General features: G+C 46.0%; 1 protein-coding gene across 1 annotated transcript in view; it reads right to left on the minus strand.

The window, feature by feature from the left end:
• LOC119431448 (uncharacterized) overlaps window positions 1–8,366 on the minus strand; it is a 56,185-nt gene that overhangs the window by 32,481 nt on the left and 15,338 nt on the right. The gene's annotated exons all lie outside the window — the stretch shown is intronic.

Raw genomic sequence — 8,366 nt, forward strand, 5'->3', positions numbered from 1 at the left:
AACGTTAGGCCTAACATTTATTGTTCCATCGCTGTTTGCGCGATCCTTAACTTGTTCTGAGCTTGTTTGTTAACCTACATGTTTTCGGACGATATGCTAGCACCGTTAGAATGCAATTACTGTACACTTTTCTTTTCAGCGACTGTGGTAAGCTCCCAGTCAGAATTTGGTAATGCCTGCCGTATGCACTCCAACCTTTTTTTTTTTGTTCTTATTGCGCAGTCAAGGAGTACAGTAGGCGTACGTAAATATCTTGGGAAATATCTACAAAAATTGCACAGCTGCCTCGCTTCTCCACAGGAAAAGTAGAAAATTACCTATCAAGAAAGGGGTCAGGCAAGTAGATAAAATGGCTCAAATTGTATTCTCTGCATGCGTAGAAGAAGTATTTATGCTATTAGACTGAGAAGCCTTAGCAGTAAGGATCAACGGCGAATATCTCAACAACCTTCGGTTTGCAGTTGACATTTTCCTGTTCAGCAACACTGGGGATGAATTTAAACACATGATTGAGGACCTTAACCGAGAAAGTGTAAGAGCGGGGTTGAAGATTGTCCAGAAGACAAAGATGATGTTCAGTAGTCTGGCAAGGGAGCAAGAATTCATGATCGCGAGTCAGCGTTTAGAGTCTGTGCAGGGGTACATTTATCGAGGTCGATTACTCACATGGGGCCCTTATCATTAGAAGGAAATTTACAGGAGTAGTTAGCGGGAAATCAAAGTATGATAGGCCAAGCCACTTCGCGTGCATCAGGGAAAGGTTCACTTGAGTGATGTGACAACTCGTCGCCTATACACTAGTTCCGCGGTTGCGTCGTGACAGCGAATAATCCTGTTTACCAAATGTGGTGGAGAGAGATTTTCACAACGTTACTTTTTGCGCGCTATCTTATACATGTCAATGTTAGCAGACCAACTTTGTTTCTCGTCCAGCTACATACGGACGCAACGGTTTGATGTCCACCTGCAGAACCGCTGCACATTAAAACCACGGTGTGTTCTTTTGCGGCGCGCTTGCTCTTCTGCATAAATTTATTTTCAGAGGGCATCAAAACGTTCTGAGAGACTTATTGCGAGTTTACTGAGTCTCAATCTCAGCGAAACATTAATTAAATGCTGGGGTTTTACGTGCCAAAACCAAGATATGATTATGAGGCACGCCGTATAGCGGGGGGCTCCAGAAAGATTTTGACCACCTAAGGGTCTTTAACGGGCACCCAGTGCACGGTACACGAGTTGTTTTGCATTCCGCCCCCATCGAAATGCTGCCGCCGCGGCCCTGGAATTCGATACCACGCCCTCGGGTTTAGTAGCTCAACTCCAAAACCACTATAGGCCAACACGGCGGGTAAGCGAAACATTCCAACTAAGCGTTAACAGGTAATGACGATTGCGCCCGTAAACGTTTGTATTTCTTAACGCGGTACAAAAACTGGGCCTGCCCGACGGCTTACTGCGAAACACGTGCCAAGAAGCAAATGTAATTAGCGGTACATAAGTATGCATACATTCTCGCAGAATGTTGTTCGTGTTTGCTTGGGAGCGGAGCCAAGAACGGTCGTCCTCTTGCAAGTGGAAAGGAAACGACCATAAATGACCTGCTTTTATTGTTATTACACGGGAAATGGACACAGGTGAATGTGGTCTTCTTGCAAACAAAACGCAATCTAGCACGTTACACTCCGCAGAAATTGCGAAATCAATTTTATTGTAACAATTCTTTTTGCGCAATGATGCTGAGCAGGAGAACAAAGCACGTTAGTAATGCTAGATGTAAGATAACTTGCTCTTTTTTACGAGATAAGCCGATAAGATGATAAGATAAGATGATAGCTAATAGAAGGCAACAGATGGCAGCCAATGAACAAATAGATAGCCAATAGGAAAACCGTATGGCTCTCGAGGTGTGTTCATCCGCGCCGCGTCGTCTGCTCACCGCCACAGTAATTCGCGGTAAACAACGTGCATACGCAACGATCCTAACATGCTACTTATCGCTGTAACGTATCATGTGCAGCGATAATCACCGAAAATCAGATGTGCGGGTCAAGCGCGTCGACTTTCATACATGACTCGTCGAAGGTTAAAGTGTAATCGCTTTTGCAGCTTGGCTTCTAGAAAATACTTGACAATCGCGTCGCGCATACGATCAGATTACAAAACAATCGCAAACCATGACAATCGAAACAAGCGCGAACGAGACTAAACCAAGCAAACCAAACAAGCGCGAGCTAAAGCTGACGCCAGCAGACGATAGTACCAAACGAGCGGTTCGGCGTAGGGCGCTCGGGCGGGTCCCGCGCGGACGTCACTGAAGGAGCTGATCGCATTGGTCTCCGCCGCTCGCGGCTCGCGGCTCTCATCAGCCGCTCCGCGTTCGCTCTTTCTTCTTTCGCCGTTGTGCTCGTTCGCTCGGTTACGTCGTCGCCAACGCTCGTCCTAGGAACGGCCCATTAAGAGCTGCGCTCTAAGTACAAAACTCTCTAATCCCGCCATTAATCATGCAATTACGGCCGGCATTACATTCCGCTGCGCAAGGTTATTGCCTGTGCACCTTCGTACTTTCGGCAGTGCCGCAAACGACTTGTGAGAGGGAGTATAGAGCAAGTTTTGCAGGAGCATGCACCAAGTCAGACTCGAAAAAATTTTGAAGACGCTTAAGCTTCGCTTTTAAGAGTGCAACGCGATAGCATTCAAAGATCCCTGACTGCTTTTCATGCTTCCCGGCAGCGGCAGCTTTCTTATTTTTTCTCCACCTTCGCCTCCGCGTGCCGCTGCTGTGGATGCGTGGAGGCGAGCGCCATCTGGATGGTGTTGTTGCAGGGAACAGAGCAGGGCGCGCCGCTCTATGAATGGTAGATATGCTAGAAAAGAGGTTTGTGCTTGAGTTTTCGCGTAACAGAATGATGTTTTCTCGTATATTCAAATTACAGTCCGACGCTATCATGCCTATAGGTTGTGGTTATATCGTACTTTACGATTTTTTTGACGCATTTTACTTTGAGACATAAATTAGTTCACTAACGCCTCTGCGCCACGTGGAGGGCTTGCTGGTTCGGTATACGTGGTTCGGAATGATTTTTCGCTCACAAGACGGTCGGCGCCGTACGCCGACACCGGATTTTTTTGCGACATGGGGGCCCTTAACGCTAGCGCGTTAATAGTTGTAAAATATCCCGAACTCGACGCGAAAGAGAATTATAGTCCGCGCGAATTTTCCAGTGCACACACAGTCATGACAACGCATTGCCAATAAAGTGCAAGGAACACACTGGGCATTTCGACGCGTTTCGGCGCTCCATAAGGCGCAGATTCAAACAACGTTCTGTTTGTCCCACGTACATACCACATAGATGACCATTTTGCTACGAGATAAGCTCCTTCAATATACAATACAAGTCATCTTGACTTTCATGTTCGGCATGATGATCATGTTCTATTTATGTTCACTTCAGGACAAAGATCTCTCCCAGCGATCTCCAATCGCACTTCTCTTGCACCAGCTGACCCCATCTTACGCTTGCAAATTTCATGATTTCTTCGCACCGTCTAGTTCGCCTATGCATGGTATAAATAAGTAAATAGTGAAACTTCAACATTGTGTCTGATTGGCTTCAACTTCAAGCATCCGATCGTCCACCTACGTAGGCCCTTTTCAATGCCAGGCAATCTGCAATAAACGCAGTGTAACAGGCCATAACCTAATATCCGAAGAACTCGTACATCACCATCTCGAATCGAGTTCATAATCAATATAATCATATCCGAAATTTTGAGTATTTTCCCTGGCGATGCAAAACTATCGGTAAGTTGACTATCGATAGTATCGAAAGTTTTTAAATCATCAATAATAATGAAAGCCTATAGATAGTACTGACATAGTTCTCTAATGCTTGCTGTCGATAGTTTTCCAATTGTTGGTTAGATGTATTGCCAAACGTTTTTATATAACTGAGTATTAATACCACTAAGTTCATGCATTCTCGCAACATTTTTTTGGCGAATGAATTCAATTATATATGCCTTCGCTGTCGAAATCTGAAATATGACTATCACGAATCCATACCCGAAACTAACGAGCGTTACGTCAGACCAACACAATTAGCTGATGTTTTGATTATTTCGCAATCTCAACATGCAGTGAAATTTCGACGTATTGCAGTTACGCTCAATTGTGACGACTTCCTTTCCGCACTAACTGACATGTTTTACGCTTAAGAATGCCACGTGTCAGCGAGGCATTCTAATGCACTATATTACTATCGATAGTACACTATCGGTTGTACTAAAGACACTTTTTATCATCGATAGTTTCATAGTGACTCAAGCATCGATCGTATTGATAGTATGCCATTGAAAATTTTGCAACACTAATTCCCAACCCGGAACCATAAGTGCCCCAACGCTGTGCAGGAATTTTGCGATGGCTTGGTGTCACGGAGCGGCATATTTTCGAATGGTTTGAACGCTGATTAACGACACGCCGAATTACGAGCGTCAAAAACGTGGGCTCCTGACTGCAGCGTATAATGCATTCGACATCGACACGCCGAATTACGGGCGTCAAAAGCGTCGTGGCCGCTCGGGCTGCCATCTCGATTCCAGACGCGACACGCCGATTACGGACCCCGAGGTGTGCGTGTACGGCCACGTGGTAGTGCCGGGCTCGACCTTGGCCCTTGACATTGGGAGAGAGGATAATCTGCGGTTCTTCGTCCATAGTGAAAGGGCGCGGCCAAGATTGTTGGGAGCTAAGAGCCCTGAATTCGGAGAACGCTACATAGCGGCAGTTTCCCTACCTAGGGAACTAGGGAAAGGAGAGGCTATTTAAGCGCATGTTTTGGGCCCTGCTGATTAGTCTAGAAGCTGAACCTATGCGCTGCTGAGAAGCCGTTGGGGGGCTAGTGCCGTCCAGTATCGCCTGGGCCGCCTGGCCACGTCGGAACTCCGAGGAACTTGTTGACGTACGAGACGTCAAACCAGCGTCTGCAACGAAGCTCACGGTAGTTCGCCTCAAGTTAGCTCAACCTGCTTGAGAGAAGACGTCCAATCTAGACTCCCGGGAAACCCAGCCCAGCAATTCGCATCCACCTCGACGGGATCGGCCACCGGCATTCTTCGGGAAAGCTTTGTGCGTCGACTTCATGGTTTATGGACTTGCTGCTGCTGCCCGGCCACGCGTATGACATCGTTTGTTTCTTTTTGTTTTCTTTTGAACTTTGTTTAGTGAATTACTGTTAAGTGTTATACTTGTATATTTGATCAGCGCCCTGGTTCATATGTATATATGTACTGTTAATTACTCGCATTTATTTGTCTTCATCATTGTGTGATATTAAGTCCAGGTGTGTTAGTCCGTTTTGTGTTTTTCTTATTATTTTATTAACCTGTGTGTATTTATCAGCCGATAAATATCTTGTTTTTTTTGTTTACTCCCGACTCTGACTCCTTTCACTGTGCTCGCTTGCGTACGGAACGACCAACCAGCTTGTCTACCCCGTCGATTGACTTCGCGCCGACGACGAATCGGGGACAGCTGTGACACTTGGCTATGGGTCGACCGAGGTTAATGTCCGAATACGGCTATATGGAAGAGATCATCGTCTTGTATTAGTAGTCGAGGACCGGAGCAGTGGTAGAGCGTGCACGGTTTGCTGCCGTATCTTCGACGTGGGCCGCTTGAGGGCACGCCGTACAAAGACAGCGAGCTTGCGTGCCGTGCTAGTCGTCGTCCGGCCCGTTGTCACTGGTTTAGGTGGTACTGAAGTCTTTCTTTTCAAAGGCCATACAATGTTTTTGTTTTTATTATCAGAAAACCAGTTACACTGCAGCTGGATACGACTGCCAAACTCTCCCGATAAGCAGCCGAAGTCTGCGGGAATCGCGCGACTGCATTCTGCCCCAACTGGTTCCTTTAAAACCCCAGACCGGCACCGTCGCGTCGGAGCAGGTCCGTCGTCGTGACGTATAGTATAGAAAGCGGGGGGAATTAGATAACACGGCGAGGCAATAAATGCTTTAGCCATAAACGCTTTGGCCAATAAACAAGCCTTTTCGAGCATGAATCTCACTTCCGGATTGAGGATCGAGTATCTCATTTCTCCTTCCGTCTTCGCTCATAACAATCCGGACTCCGACGTTGCGGAGTATCGTACTTCGTTGGTAGGATCGGAGCACTATCACGTTCCCTCGAAAAACCCGTTTAAGGCGTACTCGTCTTTCACCGCTCGGCGTGTTGCGCCTGTACCCTAGACCATTGCCACGCAGGTCATGGTTTGCGGTGGCTCGATAGGGGGCGAACGGGAGTCAAAGCCGCGTACGCAGTTTTGCGAGAAGGACGGTCTCTTCGTTGACCCGCTGGGTGAGTTATGGCTTGTTTGTTGACTCGTTGAGTCACACGACCCAACTGGAGTTATAAACTGATGCGCACACACGGAGGGGCGCTGCATCGGTAGCTGTGTCTAAAGCACCATTCAAAACATGCACAGGGGAGTGGAGTTGGATTAGCTTGAACGTACCATTTTCCCAGGGACAGAAAACCTAAACGTGCACTGAAGTCGGCGACAATCTAAGAATACAATGGAGAATGCCGTACGTGGTGTTCAGCTAATAGAGAACTTGTAGCAGTGGTGCGCACAGTCAATTACGTTCGCCCATTTACCCAACTACTCCGTAAAGGAACCCATTAAATACGTATGTTTGGTGCACAACATTAAAAAAAGAATATATATCGGGAATCTGTGGATTCCTTATAGAATGTGGAGCATACAACAGGCAGTCAAAATAAAGTTTGCAGAAAGGAATAAACAAAATGTGTTGCGTTAGCTTTGTAGCAAATCATGCACGTGAAACAACGTTCAAGACTGAACACCCCTCGTGCAATGATAAGTTATGCTCGCGTGCAGAATAAGTCTGCGTAAATAACGTAACTCAGGAACGATGATATTCACCAGCTGACACACAACCTTTACGACAATACCATGCATTGTTTAGTCTCGTCTAGTGGATTTGTATTTTCACGAGCTACTCCTTCAAGTGACCCATGTTCGGCCCACAAGTTGCAACGTTTTTGTTCAGTAGAAACTACAACAAACTCTAGCCGCGTTATTTAATTTTTTTCAGTCCAAACAAGATCTTCATATCAAGAGCACTGCCAAACTAAGAGAGAGAGAGAAAAAAAAACAAGTACTACCAAAGTTAAAGAAAGTATAACATTTCTTATAGCTTTAATTTAAAGACATTATGCTCTTATTAAAAGCTTCACAAAAGGGGATATAAAACGTGTTATAAGGATAAAAGCCGACAACTCGTTTTTGTTTTCTCTTTTTGTCTGTGAATCGTCCGCGTTACAGCCGCACAATTAAGGCTTGAGGAGACTCCATGTTGGACGGACACAAGTACATAACTGCTTTCCCACGTAGCCAGCGTAACCCAGAAATAAACGTTCGCTGTGTCTGGCACGAGCAATTAAGACGTATCTTACACGATGCCTTTGTTCTTCCTGGAGTAGAGGTATCCACGTTGGCTTCTTCGTTAAACGACCAAGTGAAACATTGGCTTGGACCTCTCTGTTCACTGACGCATCACGTAATCTCACTCAAAAAAAAAAAAAAAGAACCAAGTGAATAGTTTATAGCTAGTCAACGTACAATCGAGGAACGTTGTACATGTTTCCTTTCAAATCTTGGGTGCATGATCACGTGTTCAAAATTAGCATTGATCCGTGTGATACGCTGTAGACTTAATCGTTTGACTGATTGATTCAAAGGGTTTAACGTCCAAAAGCCACGCTGTGGCTATGACTTGACGCCGTAGTGAAGGGCTCCGGATCAACTTTGACCACCTACATTTTTTTACGTGCAGCTAAATATAAGTACAGGACCGCTTTTGCATTTCGCCCCCACGAAGATATGGCCGCTGCGTTCGGGAATCGAACCCACGACGATTAAACACAATCGTCGACGACGACCAGTTCTAGAATGGCACATCAACGCACACGCAAGCAATGACACTGAGTCTATAATATATGCATTTAGGATTACTGCTGCCTGCTTATTTCTCTATTATGGTGTCGTTCTTTGCCCATGAACCTTGTTAGGGAGGCGAAAGACTGTTAGCATCTTTACTGGAATTCCGAGATTCTCGGATAGAAGTAAGCAGGGCATAAAATGTACCGGAAAGCCAGCAGAAACATTTGAATTGATTTCAGAATAGTGTTTACGGAGTGCTCAACGAAACCGACCAAATAAGTAACGAGACGGGCGCTGTCAGCTATCTGTGCAAATGTGTCGGCGCCCTTTTCTGACGCAATGCGAGCGTTGCAGAGCGATTTGTCAAGCGGTGCATCCGCCGTCAAATCACTCCGT

This window comes from Dermacentor silvarum, chromosome 10 (genome assembly GCF_013339745.2).
Source record: "Dermacentor silvarum isolate Dsil-2018 chromosome 10, BIME_Dsil_1.4, whole genome shotgun sequence".
In the NCBI taxonomy this organism is placed as follows: domain Eukaryota; kingdom Metazoa; phylum Arthropoda; class Arachnida; order Ixodida; family Ixodidae; genus Dermacentor; species Dermacentor silvarum.